This window comes from Astyanax mexicanus, chromosome 9, assembly GCF_023375975.1.
Source record: "Astyanax mexicanus isolate ESR-SI-001 chromosome 9, AstMex3_surface, whole genome shotgun sequence".
NCBI classification, from domain to species: domain Eukaryota; kingdom Metazoa; phylum Chordata; class Actinopteri; order Characiformes; family Acestrorhamphidae; genus Astyanax; species Astyanax mexicanus.
The window spans coordinates 3,074,985-3,099,529 of NC_064416.1; the positions used below are offsets into that span (position 1 = coordinate 3,074,985).

Sequence of the window (24,545 nt, forward strand, 5' to 3'; positions counted from 1 at the left end):
GCTAGCTGGGCTTAGAAGCAGGCTTACAGGCTGATAATACCTCTGAACGACAAAAGGGTTTATCAGCTAATGCTTATATTGGAGAACTAAACAGAAAACTCCTTTATAACGAAATTTAGTACATGCCTTTGAGTGTACTTTTCCCATTATTCCAAAAGCAAAGACATGCTGACACGTCCTAAATCAACTTGCTTGGTGCACGGTTTGCGGCTCACCTATTTAGTTAAGTTTAACTGGATTATGTCCTGGTCTATGTACTGCCTTAATTCACGCTGCAATATTAAAATTTACTTTTAAAACAAATGCATATTAAAAACAAAAAAAGCCCAGTAGAGATGTGAATTTAATAAATTTCATTCACATGACTATGAACGTCCTCCAAATGTGAGTAATTTTAGCTTCTGTAACTAGAACACTTTCTAGGCTGTGGTGTTTTCTTGGTCGGTTGAAATATTTTTCTCAAAACTATCTCGGCTTATGCTGTTTCTCCATCAGCAGCCGGAGTCCGAGAGAGAGTACAGTAGGTAATATTGCTTCTCCATCAGCAGCTGGAGTCCAAGTTTCTCTCTCAGTAGTTCAAGAGTCAAGAGTCCGAGAGAGAGTACAATAGGTCATGCTGCTTCTCCATCAGCAGCTGAAGTCTGAGAGAGAGAGAGAACAGTAGGTCATGCTGCTTCTCCATCAGCATCTGGAGTCTGAGAGAGAGTACAGTAGGTGATGCTGTTTCAGCTGCTCTCCTCATCACTCCTTTTGTCATGCTGTTGCTCAGCACAGGCAACTGTTAGCTGATGTATCAGAGCTGGGGATCCGGCGCTTTCCTCTTTTGTACCAGTTGGAAAAGAGATAATGTAATTTTGTGAGATGCTCTGTAATGGAAGCAGAATGTCTGATGAGTGTAATAAGATATAACCTAATGTGACTCAGCTATAAAACGAGTGGAAAAACTCAGGAGATACGAGAGGAAAGAAAAGCGCTGCCAAAAAGTGTTGTTACCCGATTCTGTCCGGCCTGCAAAACAAGACAAATGGTGTATTTGCCGCCCTTATTAAAAGCACTTTCCCTGGAGAGGAAGCTGGAGGAGGCGTGTGTAGTGGCTGCAGGTACATTTATCAGGCGGTTTTAGAGAAGTGCTGCGTAAGTTCTGCAGGTCCTGGTGTTAATCAGAGATTCTCACACATACACAAATCACAGCCAGCAGAAACACTGTGTTTTTAACCTCACCTCACACAATGTTCCAGAGATAGAGACAGATCACTTATTATTATCACACTGATGTTACTGCAGCTGTATAAGGTAGAGGACTTTATCAGTATAGTGAGTTAGTGAGAAATGTCTTATAAATAGAAATGAACAGAGTAACCCTTAACCTAAACTTAAAGTAGTAATCCTCAACCTAAACTTAACCTACTACTCCTCAACCTAGACCTAAATTTAACCTACTATTCCTCAACCTAAACCTAAACTTAACCTACTACACCTTAATCTAAACCTAAACTTAACATATTACACCTTAACCTAAACTTAAACTTAATGTTCTACACCGCAACCTAAACTTCATGTGCCTCACCTAAACCAAAACCTAAACTTAATCTACTACCCCCAAAGAAAACCTAAACTTAATCTACTACCCCATAGTAAACCTAAATGTAATCTACTACTCCTCAACCTAAACCTAAACTTAACCTACACCTTAACCTAAACCTAAACTTAACCTACACCTTAACCTAAACCTAAACTTAATCTACTACACCTCGACCTAAACCTAAACTTAACCTACTACTTCTTAAACTAAATCTAAACTTAACATATTACACCTTAACCTAAACTTAAACTTAATGTTCTACACCGCAACCTAAACTTCATGTGCCTCACCTAAACCAAAACCTAAACTTAATCTACTTCCCACAAAGTAAACCTAAACTTAATCTACTACCCCAAAGTAAACCTAAACTTAGCCTACTACCCCCAAAGTAAACCTAAATTTAACCTACTACCCCCAAAGTAAACCTAACTTTAACATACTACCCCAAAGTAAACCTAAACTTAATCTTCTACCCCCAAAGTAAACCTAAACTTAATCTTCTACCCCCAAAGTAAACCTAAACTTAATCTTCTACCCCCAAAGTAAACCTAAACTTAATCTTCTACCCCCAAAGTAAACCTAAACTTAATCTTCTACCCCCAAAGTAAACCTAAACTTAATCTTCTACCCCCAAAGTAAACCTAAACTTAATCTTCTACCCCCAAAGTAAACCTAAACTTAATCTTCTACCCCCAAAGTAAACCTAAATTTAATCTACTACCCCCAAAGTAAACCTAAATTTAATCTACTACCCCCAAAGTAAACCTAAACTTAATCTACTGCCCTCAAAGTAAACCTAAACTTAATCTACTACCCCCAAAGTAAACCTAAATTTAATCTACTACCCCCAAAGTAAACCTAAACTTAATCTACTACCCCAAAGTAAACCTAAATTTAACCTACTACCCCCAAAGTAAACCTAAATTTAATCTACTACCCCCAAAGTAAACCTAAACTTAATCTACTACCCCAAAGTAAACCTAAATTTAACCTACTACCCCCAAAGTAAACCTAAATTTAATCTACTACCCCCAAAGTAAACCTAAACTTAATCTACTACCCCATAGTAAACCTAAATTTAACATACTACCCCAAAGTAAACCTAAATTTAACATACTACCCCCAAAGTAAACCTAAATTTAACATATTACCCCCAAAGTAAACCTAAGTTTAACATACTACCCCCAAAGTAAACCTAATTTTAACATACTACCCCCAAAGTAAATCTAAATTTAACCTACTACCCCAAAATAAACCCAGTCTTAATAAACGTCCCCTCAACTTAGACATAAACTTAAAGTTATACTTAATGTACTATACCTCAACCTAAACCTAACCCAGACCTTAACCTAAACCTTAACCTAAACCTAAACCTAAACTTAATATACTACCCCTCAAACTAAACCTAAACTTAATGTAGTACATCTCAACCTAAACCTAAACTTAACCTGTTACTTCTCAACCTAAACCTAAACTTTATATACCACCCCTCAAACTAAACCTTAACTTAATGTACTATACCTCAACCTAAACCTAACCCAGATATTAACCTAAACCTTAACCTAAACTTAACCTACACCTAAACCTAAACCTAAACTTAACATACTACACCTTAAACTAAACCTAAACGTAATGAAGTACACCTCAACCTAAAGCTAAACTTAATGTACTACTCCTCAGCCTAGACCTAAACTTAAAGTAGTACCCCTTAACCTAAACCTACATTTGAAATGTTACACCTCAACCTAAAGATAAACTTATCCTCCTACCCTCAACATTACTTGAGCACATGGCAGGTTGTGTTGTGTGTATTTGTGAAAACCGCCCCGCCATTAGAAAGGAGCTGAAGTGTGCATAATAAAATATGTATTATATATGTTGCAAATATAGTCCCAATCTTGTTTATATAGGGTGAACATTTTAGTGAGATGTTGTTGCTCCCCAGGTAAAACTAACCCTGTCCAAACAGGGCTTAAACAGCAATACGTTACCATTAAACAGCAGAGCTGATAACTCAGTTACCTGAGAGATCAGGTGATCTCAGTGCGTCACCGCTGTGCTGCTGAGATCCCACTGACTCCTCTGTGATGATGAACGTCTCGCGGATGAGGTGATTTCCTCCTCTTCGGGTCGACGGTAATGAAGATAAAGCAGTGCGCTCATCATATACAGCCTGTTATAACATTCTGCCCTAATCACCACACACAGCAACAATCAATACTGTCCAATTAGAGCGGCTGTATTAAACAGGATTTAACATACGACCAGCGCACCTCATTACAGTGTTATACTGTCTCTCTCTCTCTCTCATATTCTCTCTCTCTCTCTCTCTCTCTTCCTCTGTGTCAATCCTTAGCTCCTATTCTCTTCTTTCTTTATTTCTACCTTTCTATCTTTCTGTCTCCCTTGCTTTTTCTCTAGGGCCCATTCTCACTATTCAATATTTTACTCCTATTTTCTCTCTTTTATTTTCTCTCTCTTATTCTTTTATTCTCTCTCTCTCATTCTTTCTCCCACATTCTCACTCTCATTCTCTCATTCCCTTTTTCTTCAGTTCTCACTCTCACTCTCTCTCATTCTCTCTCTCTGTCCCATTTGTGCTCCATGTCAATATTTTGCTCCTATTTTTTCTTTCTCTCTCTACCTTTCTTTTTCTTACGTTCTCTCACTCTCTCTCATATTCCCTCTCCCCATTCTTTTCTTCTCCTGCTCTCTCTCTCTCTCTCTTTCCTCCATTCTTTCTCTCTCTCTCTCAACATCTATCTATCTATCTATCTATCTATCTATCTATCTATCTATCTATCTATCTATCTATCTATCTATCTATCTTTTTCTCTAAGTCCTATTCTCTCTCCCCCTCTCTTTTACTCCTATCTTTTCTCTGGTATTCTCTCTCTCTTTCTATCTCTCTCTCTCTCTCTCTCTCTTTCTATCTCTCTCTCTGCCATCCTCCCCCTCCCCCATTTCTCTCTCTCTCTGTGTCGCTCTCCCTACCTTTATCTTTCTCTTTTTCTCTTTCTCTACCTTTCTTTCTCCCTTTTTCTCCATCTCATCCTCTCTCTCTCTGCCTTCTCACTTTCCCTCCCTACCTCTTTCTCTCTCTCTCATACTCTCTCTCACATTCTCTTTCCTTCTTTCGCTCCTATTCCCTTTTTCTCTTTTTTCTCCCTACTTCTTTCTCTCTCCCATCCCATCTCTCCTTTTCTCTTTCTCTCTCCCATCATTTCAATCCCCCCATTTATCTGCCATTCTCTCCCTTCCTCTCTCTATAACTCTCTTTCCCTACGCTCTCTCTCTCTCTCTCTCACTCTCCCATTCTCTCTGTGTCCCCCTCCCCCATCCCTCTCTCTCAGGAGAGGTTAGATGGTATAGGTATTGACCACGCCTCCCGAAGCGGAGGGGTCTTATTGCGCCCCCTCGAGGAGCCAATCACACGACAGCAGAACCAGAGATATTAAACCTGTTAGGTTTAATAAAAGCGGCACTCGAGGAGCTGATGAATGAGTGTGAGATGAGGATGATGAGAATGATGAAGGTGATGAGGAGGTGAGAGCTCACTCTATCGCTCGGTTTCGGGCCGTGTTGTTGGGCGAGGGGGTGTCGGGCCGGCAGAGTATGGCGAGGGCAGCTGGTGCCAGGCCTGCAGATGGCACGGCATCTCTACAGGGTTTCACTCCGTACAGACCCTACTGTACTGTACTGTATTATATCATCCCAGCCCCCACAACACACACACACACACACACACAGTGTGAACTGATTAGTTTGACTCAAAATCTGATTTCAGAAATGAATAGTAGGAAACTATTCAGCAAGACGTGTAGATGTGATGTGTTTTGACACTTTAATGTAATGAGGATACAGGACAGTGGCTGGAGTCACATTTAATATCACTAAAGTAATCGCGGGCAGTCTGTAATATAATCTAAAGGTATATTACATTTAATAAGAGCGGATAATATGCTTTTATTAGAGTTATTCACCAGTATACACATATTCCAGTCTAGAAAGCCTGGGTGAGCCATACTACAGCACTCAATGAGGCCACAATAGCAGCTTATCAAACCTGGGTATCAAACCCACAACCAGGGTAAAGTGCAGTTTTAGCACCTATAGAGAAAATAGGGTTAAAGGCAATGTAGCAGACATGGGTATCAAACCTCTTGCACAACGGAGGTCAAATAGCAGGGTTGAAACAGAAAGGGTGTGTAAGGTCCTTGCTCACAGACCTGGGTATTGAACCCACAACCTTTTGAACAGCTGAAGTCAAACAGTGGGTTGACACATAAAGCGTGTTATGGTCCCTGTTTAAGGGTTCAACAGTGGCATCCTCTGAAACTTGGGTATTGAACCCACAACCCTATGAACAACTGAGGCCAAATACCAGGGTTACCTATAGCAGAGCACCCTTGGAACAGAAGAGTTAAGATCCTTGCTCAAGAACCCAACAGTGGCATCCTCTCAGACTTGGTTATTGAACCCACAACCCTATGAACAACTGGGGTGAAAGTACAGGGTTAGCTATGGCACAGCACCCTTGGAATAGAAAGGGTTAAGGTCCTTACTCATGGGGCCAACAGTAGCATCCTCTCAAGACCTGGGTATCAAACCCACAACCATATGATCATTCCGGATCAAAGCACAAGGTTAGTTAAGGAACAGCAACCTTGCAACAAAAAGGGTTTTAAGAGCCTTGCTGAACTGTTCAACAGTGGCATTCTCTCAGACCTGGGTATCGAACCCACAACCCTCTGATAATTCAGGGTCAAAGTGCTGGATTAGCTATGGTACAGCATCATTGGAACAAAACGTGTTAAGGGTCTTGCTTAACAGTCTTACAGTGGCATTCTTTCAGACCTGGGTATCGAACCCACGACCCTATGATTAACTGGGGTGAAAGCGCTTGGTTAGCTATGGCACAGCAATATTGAGGCGGAAAGGGTTTTAAGAGCCTTGCTCAACGGTCCAACAGTGGCATTCTCTCAGAACTGGGTATCGAACCCACAACCCTCTGATCAGTCTGTGTCAAAGTGCTGGATTAGCTATGGTACAGCACCATTGGAACAAAACATGTTAAGGCTCTTGCTTAATGGTCTAACAGTGGCATCCTCTCAGACTTGGGTGTCAAACACACAACCTTATGATCATTCCGGGTCAAAGCACAAGGTTAGTTAAGGAACAGCAACCTTGCAACAGAAAGGGTTTAAAGAGCCTTGCTAAACAGTCTTGCACTGGCATTCTTTCAGACCTGGGTATCGAACCCACAACCCTATGATTAACTGGGGTGAAAGCGCTTGTTTAGCTATGGCACAGCAATATTAAGGCAGAAAGGGTTTTAAGAGCCTTGCTTAACGGTCCAACAGTGGCATTCTCTCAGACCTGGATATCGAACCCACAACCATATGACCTACTGGGGCCAAAGTGCTGGGTTAGCTATGGCACAGTACCCTTAAAACAAAAAGGGATTTAAGGGCCTTGTGCAAGAATCTAATGAAGGCATCCTCCCAGGCCTGGGTATCAAACCCACAACCCTATGATCAGGCTGGGTCAAAGCACAGGGTTAGCTATGGTACAGCACTCTTGAAACAGAAAAGGTTTTAAGGGCCCTTGCACAAGAATCCAACAAATGCATCCTCTCAAACCTGGATGTTAAACCCACAACCTTATGATCAATTAGGGTGGAAGTGCACTGTTAGCTTTGGTAACCTCATAGGACACATATGGTTAAAGGACCTGTTTTAGGTGCACAGTAGAAGTTTTTAAGACTTGTTTATTGAGCTACAGTTCAAAATGCTGGGTCAGTCATATGAAAGAATCTGTGGATTAGAGAGTTTTTAAAGATATATAATATTTGAAGATATTTGGTTTGGATGAAAATGAACTGATAGAAATGTGACACGGTTTATCTCTCACTCTGAGACCTCTTGTTTTATGTTACGGTCATCATCACTGTTGTGCTTGGCTGAGTTCTGCAGTGATTTTAGATGCTGTTTCATTCCAGCTAAGAGCAGCGGAAGCTACCGAGGCCAAGGAAGCTGCCAGGACTGCACGGCGAGCTGTCATCACTGTAAATACCATCTCAGCTGGCTTGCAGGGTGGAGGAGCTGGCAGGGGGGAGGAGCAGGGGGATAGGAGGAGAGATCTGATGGGAGAGTGAGGCTCTCGCAGGATTACATTAACAAAGTCTGAGAGATGCCTCTAGAAACAGCATGATGCAAGTTCATCTCACTCTCTGCCAAGTTATTCTGTTATTGTTCTGTTACTTGTTGTGCTGGCTGGTCTCGACCAAGTGAAGCATGGGTTCCTCTCAAAGTTTCTTCCTCTTGACCTTAGAGTTTGTTATAAAAATAACAAATAACACACGTACATCAGCTGAGCTTTGGCCAATTGTTTGTGCTATCTAGAGAAATAACAGACTCAGCATCAGCCATGCAGCTCGGGCCAATTCCTATATTATACTCTGTAACCAGAGAATTGGCGCAAGACTTAACCGTGGTTTTGGCACATGTGGCTCATGCTGATTCCTGTATTATACTTGGCAGCCGGAATATTGGCACAAGTGGTTTGGGCCATATACCCAATTAACCCTGGTGTTGGTACAAGTGGTTCAGGCTAATTTCTGTATTATACTTGGCAGCCGGGGTGTTGGCACAAGTGTTTTAGACCGAATTACAGCTCTGAAAAAAAATAAGAGATCACTTCAGTTTCTGAATCAGTTTCTTTGATTTTGCTATTTATAGGTTTATGTTTGAGTAAAATGAACATTGTTGTTTTATTCTATAAACTACAGACAACAGTTCTCCCAAATTCCAAATAAAAATCTTAAAATATTGTCATTTAGAGCATTTATTTGTAGAAAATGAGAAATGACTGAAATAAGATAAGAAGATACACAGCTTTCAGACCTGGCCTGGGTATCAAACCCACAACCCTATGATCAGGTCGGGTCAAAGCACCCTCAAATAATGCAAAATAAAATCAATATTTGGTGGAATAATCCTGGTTTTTAATCACAGTTTTTTTTATGCATCTTGGCATCATGTTCTCCTCCACCGGTCTTACACACTGCTTTTGGATAACTTTATGCTGCTTTACTCCTGGTGCAAAAATTCAAGCAGTTTAGCTTGGTGGTTTGATGGCTTGTGATCATCCATCTTCCTCTTGATTATATTCCAGAGTTTTTTTAATTTGGTAAAATCAAAGAAACTCTTCATCATTCAGAGGTCTCTTATTTTTTTCCCAGAGCTGTATATATATGCAATTTAGGAGAAATGTTGTCAGTAGTTTATAGAATAAAACAACAGTTTTAATCCACCCCTTTTTTCACCAGGTTATTCTTGTTTCCTCCACCCGTCACAGTTTACCGTTACTGTGCTGACTGTGGCGTGGCCTCCTCTCGGGCACGGTGACTTCACCAGCGTCTGATGCTGAGTCACTGAGTGTGTGTTGGTCTGAGAGAGCGAACACACTCAGCGCATTAGTCCTGCCCTCGCTGGCCTCAAGAGACCGGTCCGAAGCTCCATTATAAGATACAGTAATGCATGCGTAATATTTCCATAACAGCAGCCGCCCTCCTGCTCCTCCTCCACCGCGGTTATCAGGAGAACGTGCTCCGTGACTCCAGTATTCTTATTTTAGGAGATACAAACATTTCCAGGTGCTGGTGGAAATCCTGCAGATAGGTGCGCTCATCCTCCGTATCCAGATGGTGCTGTTTATGCTGCTGGTGGCCCACAGATGCTGCACACGCTGCGGGCAGGATTTAATAAGACAGTGCTGGCAGGGCTGAACATGTATTTTTAAAAATGAAAGGATGCAAATATAGAAAAGATGCTTTTTAATGCATTCAGGCATAAAATGATCACTAGCAAAGCAAAGCAAACAAAACCAGACCTAACATTGTGATCTTTAGGCCAGTCAAAAGTTTGAACACATTTTAAATTATTGTAAAATGTTCTGTATTGTAGATTAATACTAAAATCATCCAAACTATGATGAAAAACAACTAAAAAAAGTGTTACATTTTTTATATTTTACATTCTTCAAAAAGAAGCACCTCTTCCTTAGATTAGACAGTTTTTTCACATCTCTGCTGGATTTTCTCAGCCAGTTTTATGAGCTATGAGAAGAACATTGCAGAACATTAAAATCAATCACATTATATGACCATCAAGAACATTCAAATGATGAAACTGGCACTCATCAGGACCGTCTCCGAAAAACGAGTTACCAGTCTCAGAAACTGTAATTTTGCTGGATTTTCTCAGTCAGCTTTATGAGGTAGAGTCACCTGGAATTCAGGCTTTCAGTTAACAGCTGTGCTGAACTCATCAAGAGTTGATAAACTTGAATTTCTTGTCCAGCTGTATGTTATCCTGATATTTGGCACAGGCATCTCAGACCGGGTGTCGTATTATACTCTGCAACCGGAGTTTTAGTATATAATTGTCCGGTTGGGCCTAGATTTAAACTGAAGTCTGATTAATATTGTTGTTTCTAAATGAATAAGAACTTGTTTTCTTTGTATTATTTAAAGTCTGAAAGCACTGCATATTTTTTAAATCAATTTCTGCAAATAAATGCTCTAAATAACACTATTTTTATAAAAAATGTGAGAGAAACATTGACATTAGTTTATAGAATAAAGCAACCATTTTAAGCAACTATAAATAATAAAATCAGATTAATCTACTCAGATGCAATTGTAGATTAATACTTAATTCATTCAAACTGTAAAGAAAAACATATGCAATTATTTAGTAAACAAGTAAAAAGTGTTAAACAAACCAGAATATGATTTATATTTGACATTCTTCAAAAAAATAGCTCCTCTTGCTTAGATTAGAAAGTTTTACACATCTCTGCTGGATTTTCTCAGTCAGCTTTATGAGGTAGAGTCACCTGGAATTCAGGCTTTCAGTTAACAGCTGTGCTGCTGAACTCATCAAGAGTTAATTACTTGAATTTCATGTCTCTTAATAAAGTGTTTGAGAGCATCAGTTAAAGTAAAGTAGTGAAGAGGTAGAGTTACAGGTATACAGTGAATAGTGAATATTTGAGTAATGTTTGAATCCAGATTATGAGAACCTAAAACTACTTAACTAAGTAAAGAATAAAAATGACTCAAAAAAGAAAAAAATCAAGAATTTTAAAAGTATCCTCAAGTGTAGTCGCAAAAAAATACCAATTAAAAACATTATAATGATGAAACTGGCACTCATCAGGACCGCCCCAGGAAAGGAGTTACCAGCCTCAGAACCCACAAGTAGTATTTTGGTTTGTTTAACACTTTTAAGTTACTACATGATTCTGTGTTATGTGTTTTTTTTAATAGTCTGGATCACTTCACTATTCACTATTCATGAGTCACGATGTGCCTAAACTTTTGACTGGTCCTGAATATAAGAAGTTTAACACAGGAACTCCACATGCAGGTACAGTGGGGATTTGCATCTGAGTCTGAGCTCAGAAAAAGCCCCGCAGGCTCTTTTATAGGAACACCCTGTACTTACCTGGTAACAGGTACTGACAGCTGAGCTGAGCCAGGCCTGCAGGGTTCTGTAGAACCGGTCCGGTTCTGTACTGCAGTGAGTCTGAGGGAGCAGCAGCTGTATATCCCACCACAACTAAGAGGATTATCCACGTAAATACCTACATCTAGATATTAACTTGGTATCACTGGCAGAATAGCTTCAGTTCAGTTATTACAGTGCAGATTAGAGCTGGAAGCCCCGCCCAGCTGTCACTCTGCTGTATTAACCTCACACTGAGACATGGCAGCTGTACTAAACCTTTAATAATAATAATAATAATAATAATAATAATAATCATAATTTTTATTTATATAGGACATTTCATACACAGAATGCAGCTCAAAGTGCTTTACAATTAAAATAATAAATAAAAATTAAATTACAGAGAATAAAACTAATATAATACAATGTTTTAAAAGCACACATACAACAGCTCTGGAAAAAAATATAAGAGAGCACTTAAAAATGATGAGTTTCTTTGATTTTATCAAATTAAAAACAAGCCATCAAACCAAACTGAACTGCTTGAATTTTTGCACCAGGAGTGAAGCAGCATAAAGTTCTCCAAAAGCAGTGTGTAAGACTGGTGGAGGAGAACATGATGCCAAGATGCATGAAAAAAACTGTGATTAAAAACCACCAGGGTTATTCCACCAAATATTGATTTCTGAACTCTTAAAACTTTATGAATATGAACTTGTTTTTATCTTTGCATTATTTGAGGTCTGAAAGCTCTGCATCTTTTTTGTTATTTCAGCCATTTCTCATTTTCTGTAAATAAATGCTCTAAATGAGAACATTTTTATTTGGGAGAAATGTTGTCTGTAGTTTCTAGAATAAAACAACAATGTTCATTTTACTCAAACATAAACCTATAAATAGCAAAATCAGAGAAACTGATTCAGAAACTGAAGTTCTCTCTTCATTTTTTCCAGAGCTGTACAGTGGCATGAAAATGTATTAGTTTTTGCTTTTTTTGTCATACTGATATTTTTCTGATTATCAAACTAAATTTAATACCAGACAAATGTAACCTGACTAAATATAAAAAGCACTTTTTAAATTATAATTTTATTTATTAAAGAAACTATCCAAACCAATCTAGCCCTGTGTTTCACTTTTGGCGACAACAACTACAATCAAGCTTTACTGATAACTGGTAAAGAGACTTTCTCATCTCTGGAGGAATTTAGTTTCACTCTTCTTTACAGAATTACAGTTTTAATTCAGACACATTGGAGGATTTTCCAGCATAAACGACTAAAACTGTTTAAGATCATCCACAGCATCTCAATCAAACTTTAACTAGAAATTTAACTCCAAAACCTTCATTTAGTCTTTTTTTTATTTTAATCCATTCAGAGGTGAACTTTAAAGTTTGTGAGCTTTGGGTCATTGTCCTGCTGGAGAACCCAAGTACTCCTGAGCTTGAGGTCAGTAAGGAACAGATGGCCAGAACTGATTCTCCTTCAGGATTTTTCTGTTTCCATCTGTTACAGCAAGTTGAAGCAACAATGCAGCCCCAGACCATTATAGCACTACCACCACCATGTTTTACTATGTTCAGCATGATGTTCTTTTATTACTAAAATTATGTGTTTAATATATAGTTTTACACTAGATGTAAAGGATGGACACACACCTTCCAACAAGTTCCACTTTTGTCTCGTCAGTAGAAAGAATATCAAGGTCTTTTTTTGCTTATTTTTGTAATATTTACTCTGTGTTTGCTTATTTTTAATTTAATATTTTCTGATATTAAAGTTTGCTTGATTATCTGAAAAATGAAGGTATAACAAAAATGCAAAAACAAAAGGAACTTATATAGGGGCCAATAATTTTTCACGCCTAAGGATCATGATGCTCTGGCTCCCTCATATTTTGATGGAAAGTGATAAATGATAAATGAATAATTTAAGTGAGAAATGAAGACTGAAGATTAAATACTAAAGTCAGAATATTTGGGATGTGAGTCTCATTTTCTCTGGCAGTTTTGGGTCTATTTAAAGATAAAGACAAAACTGAAAATGCATTTAAAATGCAGGAGATCTGAACCGTCTTTCAAGAGAAGCGATCCGTGGCCTATTTTTAATACTAGGAAGCAGCAGTGTTTCCAGGCTCAGGTTTAAAATTTGATTTGTTTATGTATGTTTTAATATATGGTGTTTAAAACATACTTTTATTTAAAACGCTTTAGAAACCCATAGCACAAACTTAATGCGAGTTTATTTTAAGTAAAATCTGGTGAGAACTTCAATTGACTGGGTCTCTAGAGGCACAACTCAGAGCCCAGTATAGAAACATAATTCTTTTTTCCTTTTAAATGGAGGTAAAGAAATGTAGGCCAGATGTATTGATGACTTTCTTTCAGTTATATGTAGAAGCAGCAGAAAAGGAGGTCAGGGCAGTTTAAAATGGAACAGAAACGTAACTGCTGGCTTTAGTTATATGATGGTTAAAAATAACTAAAATCTAATCACTTATACTGTATATTAATCTGTAATAAATGACGTCCTCTGAGAAATTAAAAATACAGGCTGAATTATCTACTGTTTTTCACTGAACTCTGTGCTCCTCCGGTAATTTTAATCTCGTCTGGACGCACATCTCTGAGTTTCGTCTCCTCGCGTTTAATAAAATAGCTATTTGTCCACTGCCACACACCGTAATTAAAACTTTGGGCGCACGTTTCCACGGAGATCCACGTGATGTAAAATATTTTTTTTAATCATTGTTAGTTAGTTCCCGTGTCAGTTTACCCTGTATCTTAGAACCAGACATAGTGGTGCCAAGCTGGGCAATCAGATAACCTATGGTTAGGATCATGGGTCAAAGGTCTTTAACTTCCCAGGGAACAGGGAAGACATCTGGCTTTAGTGCTGAGTCATACATCCTGCCCTTCCCCCCTACCTAAGACTATTTAATTGGGGTTGGAGGGTTGGTTCAGTCAGAGAGACGGCGTTGGTGTTGGAGGTGAGCTGGAGAGAGACTGGCTGGGAGAGCTGCTGGACAGCCGTAAGGCTGTACTAAGGCTGGACCATGCTTTGCTCAGTGTCCATGCTTTAAACAACTATCCTAATAAAGCTAAAACCTTCCTGCAATAACGATCTCTGAGCCTCTTTCTTCTGCAATCTACATCTACAAGAACTGGTACGTTGTTGAACAGCAGACATCAGCAGACATCAAGAAGATCCAGTGTTCTCTTCACTGCTTCACTGACCCATTTAGAGTAATCTAAATGTGTGGTTAAGAAGACAGAAGTAAGCATCAATAAAAGAATACTACACACGTAAACTAAACGCAACATTGAGTGGAAGTGGAGGAGCTACTGAACGCCTACTGATGTCATGTGACCCAGAAAAAAGCCTAAAAACTCACTGATGCTCCTGTTTTTTTTTTTTTATTGCAGTCCACCTTATCATTCCGCTTAAAATACCAGATATTAACTGGAAATTTGTACACTTAAGCTTTTATTTTAATAATAACAATTCTTAACTTGATTTTGGTGGCTGATAATATTTTAGAATCGCTGGGATTATTTTTATTGTGGGACCGCGTCTTTGTCGGCGCCGCCTATTGGAGACATGCCATTTCTGCACTGTGCCTCTATGGGGTCCAGTGCCCCCCAGTGGTGTATAATCACACCGCAATTGGTTTGTATTTGACTTGTTAGCGCTGCATCGTTGCTAGGTTACCTGTATGTGGCAGAGTAATACATGGAGAGCTTCGGTTACAGTGCATTACCGGATGATAATCTCACTTATAAAACGCCTCTCAGCCAATCACATTGCAGGGTTGCAATTAACTGTGGTATAATATGTAATAATGAATGATGTAGAAGGTGTTTGGACTGTTTAATAGAATGGCTTCATGAGTTCTGGGTGTTTTATTCAGTGCTGCTGTTTGAAGAATGGAGTGGATGAATGAAGCTAGAGTACAGCAGCAGATTTTGAAGCGGTGTGTGCTCTGATGGAAAGCCATACATGCCAACATTCAGAGCTCTGAAATATCTGGGAGATTTTCCAGAATAACATAGGGGGTTGGGAGGCTGTTCCCTCGAAAAGAAAACAGCTGATTTCTGCTTTCTAGTGACTTTCAAAAGAAAAAAATACATGAGAAAATCTGTCCTGTAGAAATTAGACCCAGGATTCACCCAGGAGAACACACATTGCCTGGAAACACAACAAGACCTTTAAAGGTTTATTTATTGGATTAAAGTGTTGAAACGATTGAAAGAAGACTCTAGTTTAGACTCAGTTGGTTCCTCTATCCTGGATATAAGATGAGATTTAGAGGGTTGGGTATGGTGCAGTACATTTACACACAGATGTTGCTACAGCTGGGCCTGTAGATCCTGTAGCTCTATACTCGTAGGTTGAAGCTGAAGTTGCATCCTCCCAGCTGCTCCATAAATACTGGACTGATGATAAAACAACTTGATTTAGGGCATGTCAGTGTGTCTTTGCTATTATAACGACGGAAAAATACACATTGCACAGCTCGAAATTTACAAAAGGCATGTACTAATTCTCTTAATTAATAATAAGTGTGGTTAATTTTGGGTGCACCATGAAATAAACCAATCAGAATGTCTCTTGCTCATCTTTCTCTTTAAGACCTTTAAGGTGCGCTCTATAGGATTGCTATTCGTGTTTGTGGCAGGTCTGTGTGTGTGGCAGGTCTGTTTGTGTGGCAGGTCTGTTTGTGTGGCAGGTCTGTGTGTGTGGCAGGTCTGTGTGTGTGGCAGGTCTGTGTGTGGAAGGTATGTGTGTGTGGTTATTTGTTTGTCCAATGTGGCAGGTCTGTGTGTGTGTGGCAGGTCTGTGGGTAACAGATCTGCATGTGTGGCTGTTTGTCCCACGTGGCTGTTTGTCTTGTGTCAGGTCTAGGTGTGTGGCAGGTCTGTGTGTGGAAGGTTGGTGTGTATGGCAGATCTGTATGTGTCTGTTTGCCTTGTTTACCAGGTCTGTGTGTGTGGCAGGTCTGTGTGTGTGTGGCAGGTCTGTGTGTGTGTGGCAGGTCTGTGTGTTTGGCAGGTCTATGTGTGTGGCAGGTCTCAGGGCAGGGTGGGTATTCAGGTGGTCGTGCCCCTGGTGCACTTCTGGCTGTTTGTAGGACAGCGAGTCACGCAGGGACATTCTATGTGTGGCAGGTCTGTGTGTGTGTGGCAGGTCTGAGTGTGTGTGGCAGGTCTCAGGGCAGACTGGGTATTCAGGTGGTCGTGCCCATGGTGCACTGCTGGCTGTGTGTAGGACAGCAAGTCATGCAGGGATACTCTGTGTGTGGCAGGTCTGTGTGTGTGGCAGGTCTGTGTGTGTGGCAGGTCTCAGGGCAGGCTGGGTATTCAGGTGGTCGTGTCTCTGGTGCACTGCTGGCTGTTTCTAGGACAGCGAGTCACACAGGGACAGTCTGCTGCTCATCCCTCATTAACATCAACACCACGGGTCAACAGCACAACATGTTCACCAGCAGGTCAACCCAGACCCTGCACATATATATATATATATATATATATATATATATATTTACACACAGCTCTGGAAAAAAAAATAAGATTTCACTTAAAAATGATGAGTTTCTTTGATTTTACCAAATTAAAAAACTCTGGAATATAATCAAGAGGAAGATGGATGATCACAAACCATCAAACCACCAAACTGAACTGCTTGAATTTTTGCACCAGGAGTAAAGCAGCATAAAGTTATCCAAAAGCAGTGTGTAAGACTGGTGGAGGAGAACATAACGCTAAGATGCATGATTAAAAACTGTGATTAAAAAACAGGATTATTCCACCAAATATTGATTTCTGAATTCTAAAAACTTTATGAATATGAACTTGTTTTCTTTGCATTATTTGAGGTCTGAAAGCTCTGCATCTTTTTTGTTATTTCAGTCATTTCTCATTTTCTGTAAATACATGCTCTAAATAACAATATTTGTTTTCGGAATTTGGGAGAAATGTTGTTTGTAGTTTATAGAATAAAACAACAATGTTCATTTTACTCAAACATAAACCTATAAATAGCAAAATCAGAGAAACTGATTCAGAAACTGAAGTGCTCTTTTAATTTATTTAAAGCTGTATATACAAATGCAATAATTTATTTTATAGGTTTATGTTTGAATAAAATGAACAATGTTGTTTTATTCTATAAACTACAGACAACACTAAATATTCTCATTTAGGGAATTTATTTGATTTGTTCAACATAAAACGAGAAATGGTCAAAATAGCAAAAAGATGCAGAGCTTTCAGTCCTTAAATAATGCAAAGAAAACAAGTTCATATTCATAAAGTTTTAAAAGTACAGAAATCAAGATTTGGTGGAATAACCCTGATTTTGGCATAATTTTTTCCTCCACCAGTTTTGCACACTGCTTTTGGGTGACCTTTGGGTGCAAGGATTTTTTTATGCTTCCCTCTGCTGACAACTTTAATGGAGATGCGGATTTCATTTTCCAGAAGGACTTGGCACACTGCTAAAATACCAATTGGTCTTATAAAATATTCTATTTGTCTGGGATGCGCTAGTAAAGTTCTTAAAAAAAACAGATCTGCACTATTTGTACAGAAATTATTTTGTAATTCTTTGTTTCTTCTGAAGTCAAGGGTATTAAAGAGTTTATCCTGATTTTGTTGGAGTAACTGTCTCTAGTGTCCAGATAGAGCATTTTCTTGATTTGTTCTTGTTTGGTCCCTGATTTAGAGAGTTCTGTGGGTAGTTTTTTTAACTTTATTCTCTTTTGTAAAATGATAACTTTTTTAAAGTCCACTCCACTACACTGTAAACCCGTTCCAGAGTCTATTGCGTGTATTAAATCCTGTTAAATTCAGCCTAATTTTAAAAAATGTATGGGTCAAGACCTAATCCAACCAATCCTACCTACCATCTGTTTTACCAGCATAGGATATGTTTTTGCCCGGTAGATCAGCTTTTCAACCACCCTGACCATCAAAGATCAGTTTAGACCATTAAAAAACTTATTTAATCTGGATATTTCAGCAGGGAATACTATTATTGCTAATACTGTAATATTAGAGATTTTACTACAGTACAGTAATAATCCAGCATTTCCATGGTGCTGCAGTCATCCAGCGCTGATATAGAGCTTTAATTATCCAGTATGGTCCAGTTTGATACAGATTCTAGCTGCAGGTCAGGCTCAGGAAATTAACAATAACTTGAACAATATGTGAGTGCGTGTGGAAATATGATAACGGGTTACGTAAGTGTAATTTTACTGTTTGTAATAAGATGCGAGGTGGTGGCTTGCATAATTCCTCAATTTAGAACAGGTCTATGGGCTTTACAAATCACTCTCACATTAAGATAAAGATCTCTCCAGCTCTATTCTTAAGAGTTTCAGTCATTTTCAGAACGAGCTGTTTAAGAGCTCTGCCACTTTTATGCAAATAAGCTGTTGCTGGCGTTTACCACCTGTTAGAGTGATCTAGTTCATGCTTATCTGCGATAGAATCACAAAACTCATTATTTGAGATTTCTTACATCTCCTTCATCTGCTGACTCGCCACATACAGTAGGTACAGATGCCTCCCTCAGATGAAGTCTGCTGGTTAATCCTGTTGTGTACTGCCTCATATTCCAGTTAAACAGCAGATTAAAATGACCGAAATGGGAACAAACTTTTAGCTGATTCATAAAAAAATGATGGATTGATTGTCTTTGTGCTTGGAGATCCAAGTGAAAATATAAAAGCACACAAAAAAGTGAGTTTTGCTCAAAAACAACTTAAAATCCTTTAATAAATCCCAAAAATGGTCAGTGCTCCTTTTATATGAATTCTATCAGTCACTTTAATCAGTCAGTTATTAAGGAGCAGTAAAGCCCCAGCTAGGACTGCTGGAGCAGGATTAGCATTACCTACTAACCATTTTTTTAAATGTTTTGTTGCACATAACACTATTTTTACCCTTGTGAAAAGAAAGTATACTTAAGAGCATTAAAAGTATGTTTAAATTAGGTAAAGAATACTAAAAGTACATTTTCAATTAATATACTTTATGAAAATAAAGTCTGTAGCTTGCTGCTAACCCTGGCTAGCACTGCTGGAGCAGCGTTAGCATTACCCGCTAACCGTGCTAAATGCTAATCAGCTCTTTTGCCGCTTAGAGGTGAATATATTGGACTCTAGCCTTCCTGTTTACGGTGTGTTTTAACACAAGCTATGTGAGACAAACACTCTGGGTTCTTCAGGTGTATCACTTTTGGGCGGCATTAATGAATGCTAATGCTGCTGCACCAAGCCTTAGTTGAAATCTGGAAATCTAAGCTTACTGTAGATACATGGCCTTCTGACCTTCATTTCTTAACCCTTTCAAAACCTGCATTCATTACAATGGAAGTTATTTACTTTTTTTAATGTTTTGTTGCACATAACACTATTTTTACCCTTGTGAAAAGAAAGTATACTTAAGAGCATTACAAGTATGTTCAAATTTGGTAAAGAGTACTAAAAGTACATTTTCAATTTAATATACTTTATGCAAATACACATAAAACCATTCAGAGGTGAGTATATTGGTCTGTATCTTGCTGCTAACCCCAGCTAGCGCTGCTGGAGCAGCATTAGCATTACCCGCTAACTGTGCTAAACGCTAATTAGCTCTTTTGCTGCTTAGAGTAGAATATATTGGACTGTAGCCTTATTGTTTACCGTGTTAAAACAAGCTATGTGAGACAAACTGTCTGGCGGCATTAATAAATGCTAATGCTGCTGCACCAAGCCTTAGAGGAAATCTGGAAATCTAAGTTTACTGTAGATAAACGGAAGCGATTTTCTCACCCAAATAAACAGTTTTCAGAAGAGGAATCAGTGTAGATTAACATCCAGCACTCGTTTAACTTTAAAAATAATGCGATTTATAATCTGGTGCGCCTTATAGTGCGAAAAATACGGTGTTATGTCCCCTTTAAAGAGCTTACACCAGTCTGAGAGTCTGGACGATGGTGAAACGGATGGAGCAACAAAGAGAATCTCTAAACAAACAAACAAACAAACCGAGGCGAGCCGTGCGCTCTGAGTCAGCGTTCCCAGAGTCAGCTTCCTCGCAGTCTCCTGAGTCTGAATCACTGGCAGCTCCTGTTTCTCAGTGGCAGGAAAACACACTTAACGGTGCTCTGGGAACCAGTGGCGGCTCTTTTATGGCAGCGGAGTGGAAAGCAGCGCGGATAACTAGGCAACAAGCTGCTGGAGTCGCAAATGAGCATCACTTTATACTGTAAAATACACACTGTGGAGCTGGATTTGACCTTTGAGCTTCAGGATTACAAACCTGTACTCATGCTGTACGTCAGAAAGCTCTGCAGTGTGTTTAATTTAGCAGCATTTAATCATATATATAGCTTTGCAACAGTGTGTACCCTAGTAAAAAAAAGTAGATTAAAGTATACTAAGCGTAATTATGCTATAGTGCACTAAAGTACTAACGTGTAGCCACATTATTATTAATCAGTATATTTAAAGAGTGATAGAATAGAACAACTATTTTGTACTTATTATACTTTAATTATATAAAAATTGTACAAAAGTCTTACTTAATTTGTGCTAAGTGTACTTAACTGTACTAAAATGGAATTATTTTAAATATACTTAAGCTACATTTAAACATTCTAACTACTTCATGTATGTAACCCCATATATTTTTAAATATGCTTACAGTAAAATTATAATATATTTAATGAGAGTATTACAACTGGATCACTATTTATTATACACCAGGTTTATTAGATTAGGAATGTACTAAGAATTGATGTTATATATATATATGTGATCTATATTTACATTAGAGTACAAATATACATGCTTTTTGTTCCTTTCTTTTGTAAGTAAGTAGCACACTTTTAATATACTTTGTTGCGTATAAAAACATATGTTGATATACTGTACTACAAATTGTTAGCGTGTTACAAATTTACTTAATTTTTTTTAATTAGTAGAAGTAATTTAATTTACTTTTTAAAAAGTTACATGATACATTGCACTTTAAGTGAACTACTGTAACAGCTGTTTTTAACACACTTTGCTAAAATGTACAAAAGTATATTTGGTAATAAGTATTTTAGAAGAATATTAAATTACATATATATATATGTACTTTTAATATATTTTATGTAAGTACATAAATCTGTTAGTATATTTACAGCATAGTTAGACATTTCTCTATAAGTTTTAAGTACAAATAAGTCCATATTTTTTCACCATGGTATGCTTGTTTCTTAACGAGCTTCATTATAATGGCAATATACCGTGATTAAACCTGTTTATCCAGCTTCAACTTATTAATCTTGTTGATTTATCTGTTAACTTGTGGTTTCTGAGGCTGGTAACTCTGGCTACTTTCACATTACCAGGCTAAAGTGACTCAAATTAGATTTGTTTTGCTCTATGTGGCTCAGATCTGATTTTTTTATGGCTGTGTGAACGTGCCAAATCCGATTTTTTTCAAATATTTTCTCTGATTTGAGACACTTTCATAATGTGGTTCTTATTCTGATACATATCCGATCTGCGGACATGCGAAATGAATGTGAACGGTCAAATCTGAATTCATGCGTCTTTTTGCTTTTATGCATTAGCATTAGCAATAGCACTACGTGCTTCTCTCTCTCTGGTACCCACACTGCATCTCTTGGTGCAGCTGTGCAGCTATAGCTGCAAAAAACAGCAAAAGCAAACCGCCTGGCCATTTTTCACCTCCTGGACCTGAGCATGAACTTCAGAGCAGCTGTTTACTCTCCACTCCAGCAAAAGATGCTCCACTTATGAGCTGCTAACTCATCCATTTTTAACCCTTTATAAAGCTAGTTTAGTATTAATCTACAATGCAGAACATTTTGACTGGTACTGAATACAGCTCTGGAAAAAATGACAAGAGCACTTCAGTTTTTGAATCAGTTTCTCTGATTTTGCTATATATAGGTTTATGTTTGAGTAAAATTAAAACTGTTGTTTTATTCTATAAACTACAGACAACATTTCTCCCAAATTCCAAATAAAAATATTCTAATTTAGAGCATTTATTTACAGAAAATGAGAAATGACTGAAATAACAAAAAAAAAAAAGATGCAGAGCTTTCAGACCTCAAATAATACAAAGAAAACAAGTTCATATTCATAAAGTTTTAAGAGTTCAGAAATCAATATTTGGTGAAATAACCCTTTTGGTTCTTAATCTCATTTTTTTATGCATCTTGGCATCATGTTCTCCTCCACCAGTCTTACACACTGCTTTTGGATAACTTTATGCTGCTTTACTCCTGGTGCAAAAATTCAAGCAGTTCAGTTTGGTGGTTTGATGGTTTGTGATCATCCATCTTCCTCTTGATTATATTCCAGAGGTTTTTAATTTGGTAAAATCAAATAAACTCATCATTTTTTAATGGTCTCTTATTTTTTTTCAGAGCTGTATATTGCTATATAGCTTTTAAAGCAGAGGTTTACAGATTATAAAAACTCTGCCAGCGACATTTAGATGAACTTGTTCTTCATTATGTTGGTGCCGGGTTCAATCAGAGGCCTATCACAGGATTATAGATGGCTTCCTCCCTCCGCTCTACAGTGCCAGAGCAGCATTGTTGCGGGTGCATCCTCAGAGATATGCTTTTCACTGGCTGAATTTGCTGTTTCAGTGAGAATGGAAGTTAAATGCTTTCTCAAACGTGTCCGTATTAGTGTGGACAATGCTTTTAAAAGTGCTGAGCCTCCGCTAAGTTCTGAAAAGCGCTGTGATATTTTCCTGGAAACCAAAGCCAACTTACTTTCAGTGTGTGTGTGTGTGTGTTTCGTATATAGCTCTCGCTTGCACTCGTGCAGAATCAGCATGTCTGTATCTAAGAGCAGTGGGGTCGGCACTGCCGTAACTCCGCAGTACTGGATCCTCTCAGGCTAAGTGCTTCACTAAAGCCCCCAACTGGGACCGGCTCTGCTCCATTTCACCCAGCATCAACATCGAAACGTGATCTGCGGTCGTAAAAAGCTTGTATATCTGCGCAGTTTAAATAGCGGAGGGGCGTGGCCACGATTGGGTGTGTCTAAATGAGTCTTTACTAGAATACTGTGCCTTTTGGTATCTCATAACTTAAAAAAATGACTTAAAATGTTTAAAGGTTTTATTTCATGTCAGTCTTTGTGCTCCTGTTTCAGCCTGTTTTAGTTCAGTGGAGGAGTGGGAGGAAAAGAACAATAGGATTTTGGCTCTTACTCATGAATATTCATGACATGCAAACGTATTGCCTCTAATTATCCAAAAGCAGGGTGTAAGACTGGTGGAGGAGAACATGATGCCAAGATGCATGAAAAAAACTGTGATTAAAAACCAGGGTTATTCCACCAAATATTGATTTCTGAACTCTTAAAACTCTATGAAAATTAACTTGCTATTTCAGATGCTCTAAATGACGATATTTTTATTTGGAATTTGGGAGAAATGTTGTCTGTAGTTTATAGAATAAAACAACAATGTTCATTTTACTCAAACATAAACCTATAAATAGCAAAATCAGAGGAACTGATTCAGAAACTGAAGTGGTCTTCCATATCTGTATGTACAGATACATATATCCAGAGCTGGTTAACGGGTGTACAGTGCTGTATAGTATGGATATAATTATCTGCAGTGTTTATCTGCTTGTGAAACTCAGTAGATGACTTTAAACAAATGAGATTTTTTTTGTTGTTGTAGTAAAACTAATAAATCCTGATATTGGTGTGGGCAGGTCTGATGTTGTTGGATTGATTTTTGAACAGATGACCAGATCTTTCACTGACAGTAGGTACAGATCCCTCCCTCAGACAAAGTCTGCTGGTTAATCTTGCTGTGTACTGTCTGAGGTTTTCAACCAGCAGACCGAAATGGTGATTTTTCAACTAATCTAGTTGTTTGGTTGATTTCTGAACAGATGAGCAGATCTTTTACTGACAGTAGGTACAGATCCCTCCCTCAGACTTCATCTGAGGGAGGGATCTGTACTCACTGTCCGTGAAAAATCTGCTCATCTGTTCAAAAACCAACCCTACAGCTAGATAAGTTGAAAAAAAAACGTAATTTCGACCGAAATTACTTATCTAGTTGATGGGTTGGTTTTTGAACAGATGAGTAGATTTTTCACAGACAGTGAGTACAGATCCCTCCCTCAGATGAAGTTCGCTGACTAATCCTGCTGTCTACTGTCTGAGAATCTCGACCAGCAGAGTAAAATAGCGTTTCTTCAACTGATCTAGTTGTAGGGTTGGTTTTTGAACAGATGAGCAGATTTTTCATGGACAGTAGGTACAGATCCCTCCCTCAGACAAAGTCTGCTAGCTAATCTTGCTTTGAGGTTCTCAACCAGCAGATCGAAATGGAGTTTATTTAACTGATCTAGTTGCTGGGTTGATTTTTGAACATATGAGCAGATCTTTCACTGACA

At 38.4% G+C, this 24,545-nt stretch overlaps 1 protein-coding gene and 1 long non-coding RNA gene across 3 annotated transcripts in view; one reads left to right on the top strand and one right to left on the bottom strand.

Moving 5' to 3' along the window:
• ttc9b (tetratricopeptide repeat domain 9B) overlaps nucleotides 1-24,545 on the top strand; it is a 57,531-nt gene that overhangs the window by 6,558 nt on the left and 26,428 nt on the right. The gene's annotated exons all lie outside the window — the stretch shown is intronic.
• Nucleotides 1,370-2,737, bottom strand: LOC125804629 (uncharacterized). Of its 2 annotated transcripts, none has more exons than XR_007440784.1 (3): nucleotides 2,379-2,737; nucleotides 1,821-1,915; nucleotides 1,370-1,451 (listed from the first exon to the last, which is right to left on the bottom strand). It is a non-coding gene; the product is annotated as an uncharacterized LOC125804629 (long non-coding RNA). The 2 variants fall into 2 exon arrangements; XR_007440783.1 differs by lacking the exon at nucleotides 1,370-1,451 and adding an exon at nucleotides 1,722-1,773 and having other exon boundaries at nucleotides 1,806-1,915.